This window comes from Manihot esculenta, chromosome 16 (assembly GCF_001659605.2).
Source record: "Manihot esculenta cultivar AM560-2 chromosome 16, M.esculenta_v8, whole genome shotgun sequence".
Classification (NCBI taxonomy): Eukaryota; Viridiplantae; Streptophyta; class Magnoliopsida; order Malpighiales; family Euphorbiaceae; genus Manihot; species Manihot esculenta.
Window position 1 is genome coordinate 6,591,908 of NC_035176.2, and position 5,014 is coordinate 6,596,921.

The window sequence follows — 5,014 nt, forward strand, 5'->3', positions numbered from 1 at the left end:
ATTTAACAACTTCTACTATTAAAATATTATAGGCTTAATCTATAAGATTTTTACTTCAAATATAATGTTACTCATTGAATTTCAGATAAGAAAATTAAATTTTAACTTTTTTAAAAAATCAAATATAAGCTGTTAATATATTATTTTATCTAAAAAATAAGTAATTAAATAATAAGATATTAATATATAATAAAAAAATTAAGTTTTGTTTTCTAAAATTAAGAAGTATTTAATTCAATTGTTTAAAAATTGAATATTCAATTGCCAATTTTATTGATTGTTAATAAGTTTAACAATTTCCCCCCAACCCATTTCACTTGAAGTAAAGAAAACTTATCTGCTGTATGAAAAATTCATTAATTATTTTTTAAATTTTAAAAAATTTGTGTATTAAATATTTTTAAAGTTTTAAAAATTTTATTAATAATTATTTCGCTGTTTTTAGTTATTAAATGTTTTAATATTTAATTTTTATAACATGAAAAAATTAATTAGTTAATTTTTTAATTTTATAAAAATATCTTCTAATTAGTTTTTCTAATGATATTTTAAACATTTGTGCAATAGGTAACAAGCTAAAATTAATTGTGAATCTAATTAGTAAATTATTTTTTATTAATTTATTTCTAAATATAATATAATAAACATGTCTGATTAATTTGAAAAAAAATATAAATACTTATTTATAAATAATTATAATATTTAGGAATCAATTTATAAGAATATAGGAATATATATAACTAAAAGAATATTTTATTATAAAGCGAACTAAATTTATAAATATTTATATTAAATTATACTTTTTATAAAATTTTAAAAATTAAAATATAATTTATCCTAATTAAAAAATTATTTTTCATTAATTTTTAAATATCATATCAACATTTTATTAACGATATTAGATTGAAAAGTCTCACTTTATAAATAGAATGAATCACATTATTTTTTTTATTATAAATTAAATTATATTATATCTGAAGTGTTTTAGTGGGTATTTTAGACAAAATTCAAAATTAATAAATTATATTATAAATTAAAAATGTTGCAATCAGTATTTTGACAAAAATTCTCTTATGATAAATATATTCAGATATAATTACTGTCTAATTTTTTTAAAAAAGAGTTGTCGTAAGTAAATATGATGGGACAATTGAAAGGAAGTTTTTTTAGTCACACTTCAAAATCAGTTTATATTACCAATTGATCTAACACTATATTCATCAAGATCACTACTAAAATGCAGAATCCGCCGTAATCATATTGATCCCTTTACTTTGGAAAGCTTAGCAAATCACGATGTCACGCATACAGCAGTTCTCAAGGGTTATAAAAGGTTGGTGGTGGAGGGTGACTACAAAGTCTTAATTCAAGCTATTTATAGTAGCCCTTTATTCAGAGTATTGTCTTTGATATCCCTAAAAACTTGGACTTTATTAAGATCCCTTTGTTGTTTTGCATTTTTGGTACAAAGGCCTCTTCATTTATCCTTGAATAAATAATAGTAATTCATAATTAAATATAGTTTATTAATATATTTAATTCTAAATTAATTAGTAATATAATTGTTAAATAGTAAATAAATTTTATTTTGCAATACTGATTATGAATATCTTATAACAGGTAAATTACTTTTGATTATTTTGTATATACTGTTATTTTAAATTAAATAATATGTTTATTATAAAATATTTATAGTTATTACTGTAAAATTAAAATTATAAATGTTACATTTAACTATTATTTATTTTTAATTTAAATATTTTAATTTTAATTTAATTGATTCAATTTTTTATATTTTAATTTTTTAGTAAATCTGTAAATTTTTATGATAGCGTATGTAGCAATTTGATAGTTTAATTAGCACGTCACGGGTATTATTATTTTATATTTTAATTTAAATATTTTAATTTTAATTTAATTGATTTAATTTTTTACATTTTCATGTTTTTAGCAAATCTGTAAATTTTTAAATTTAATAGTGTATGTAGCAATTTGATAGTTTAGTTAGCACGTCACGGGTATTATTATTTTATATTTTAATTTAAATATTTAAAATTTAATTTAAAATTAAAATATAAGAGTTTACATAAAATGTTAAATGTAACGTTTTATTATTTTTTTAAATATAAATTAATTTTTATAAAAAATATTATTAATTTATATATATTTAATTTTAAAAATAATAATAATTTAACTGTTAAATATGTCATTGATAATTTTAATAATAAATATATTTTATTTTATATTAATAATTATGAAAATTTTATAATAAATATATGATTTTTAATTATTTTATATATGTTATTATTTGAATTAAATAATATATTAATTATAAAATATTTATAATTAAACCATAAAATAAAATTTATTATTATTAAAATGTGAATTATATATTTAATAATTAAATTATTTATTTTTAATTTTAAAAATTAATTAAAATTACACTTAAATATAAATATTGAACTAATTTATTTAAAATTTAAATATTTAAATTAAAATATAAAATAATATAAATATTATATATACATTCCACTTTCTTAGTAAATTTAAAAAAAAAAAACCCTCTTTTAACTGCTCTATTAGGGGTAGGTATTGGACATGAGAGAAGTTAGCAGCCTAACTTGGAGGAAAAACAAAACGTGGAAAATGAAAAGCAGGAATGAAGGAGATGTATGGGCTGTTTGGTTTGACAAAGAAAAGCGTTTGGTAGAATTTTAATTTCAAGAGTTTTTTATATCAAAACTTTGGTTCTGCATTTGGAAAAATTATTAATTCCACTATTATATATAATAATTAAATATTACCTACTGATTCTATAAGTAATTGATGACTTTAATAAAAATTATATTTATAAATAATATATTTTTTAAAAATATTTAAAAGATAAATTATGATAACATATTTTAATATTTATTTCACAAATTTGAAATTGATTTGTTTGAGAAATTAATTTGAATGAATTACAAAATTTCTATTAAAACAACAAACTCTACTACGCAGAGAGAGATATTAAAGATCGGAAGGTCGGAGGCGACCAAGGAAAGCCTGTTGGCGTGGTGGCGTATAGGCTGCTGTTGGTCGGACAGCCTCCACATATGTTGACATTATATTGTCATGTCACATGATTCTATCACCTTAAGCATTTTTCAACATCATTATTCAATTTTCCAATTTTACACGTTTTTTCATCTCAAGTGACACAAATTATTTCTTTTTTCTTTTTTTTTCCTTTTCCATTAAATCGTTAAACACTTATTTCAAATGTGAAATTTTAAAAAAATTTAATAAAATAATATTTAATAAAAACTATTAATATTTAATGCATTTATAATTAATATTAAAAAATTTGTTATATTATTTTATTAATTTAAAAAAATAATTTATATATTTTAATGATAAAAAATTATGTAAAAATTGAACTTTAAATATTATAAAAATAATAATAATAATTTTTAATGAATATATTAAAAATAATTATTATTTATTTAATATTAAAAAATTAAATTAAATTCTATTACATTTAAATTGATTTCAAATAAATAAAACTTTTTTCATAAATAAAAATAAATTTAATTTAATTAATATTTGATTATATTGTTCGTCCCGCTTTGATTAAATTGACTTTCTCGTATAGTTTTTACATCGTCACTTATTTAATATGTTTAAATAAAATAATTTTTTTAATTATCTTATTAATTTTTAATTTAAAAATCGGTATAATTATCGATGGATATTCAACTCTTTTATTCATGTTATTTTATTTTTTATTTAAAAATAAATTAAAAGATTATTGATAATATCATTTAAAATTGAGAAAATTATTTTTTAGTTCCTGAGATTTAATATAATTAATATTTATATCCCTCTATTTTAACGACCCAACACTTAAGTCCCTCACTTTCTCTTCCGTCCAAATTCATAGTCCTTCCGTCCATTTAAACCGTTTGGTCAAAGAGTCAAATGTGAGAGATGATAATTTTTTTCAAAAATATCCTTCTCTTATTGTGAAATCTCTATTTTTTTTCTTTTTCATATCTTCTCCAATTGCAGAAAGGATAAGAAAAAGAAAAAGAAGAAAAAGAAGAAGAAGAAAAAGAAAAGATATTTGGGTTTGGATTTAGTGGGGGTTAATTTTGTCAATTCACGTGTCCCAAACGGCTATTTTGAGCGGAAGGACTACGAATTTGGATAGAAAATAAAGTGAGGGATTTAAGTGTTGGGTCGCCAAAATAAAGGGACAGAAGTGTTAATTATGTTAAATTTCAGGGATTAAAAAATAATTTTCTATTTAAAATTAAAATAGAATTGGATATATTTATATGGGTGTGTACGACTCTTTTTGAGGATGAAAATGACATTTTAGATGAGAACGTTATCTAGTTACCCCAACCAGGAGTACTGGAATTGAGTTGTCTAAGCACATTCACATGCGACCGCCACCAACTAATAAGAACCAAAGGAACCCATTACCCACATCTTGGAGCACACCTTGTCCAGCCACGTGCTGCACGTTATTCGTCATTGCTGACGTTATCATTTGGGCCTTATCCGCAAAACTTTTTCAACCTCCACGTGGCGCCATCATCTACAGGCAACTACTTCCTCTGGCCCCACTTCAGTATATTCATCTACTCCCGCTCATATAAACGTTACCCAATCTTAATTTAACCACAAAATATAAACATTTAATTATTTAAATTTCAATGTTAATAAATCAAAATTTAATCTCATCATTATTTTCTAAAATTATATTTTAGTCATTTTTAAAGTTTTTAATTCCTCTCTTTTTTTATATTCTAAAATAAAATAAAATAAAAATTACTGAAAAATTAATATAAAAATTAATTTTTTTATTTTTATATAATTTATATAGAAATTTTTGAATTTAATAATTAAAAATTATTATTTATTTTTCATTTTCATAAAAAATAAAAATAATAAATTTCATTTATTTAAATTCACCTGCGACTGGACTAAATTTATGAGTGCACTAATTTAACATTTAAATACTTCA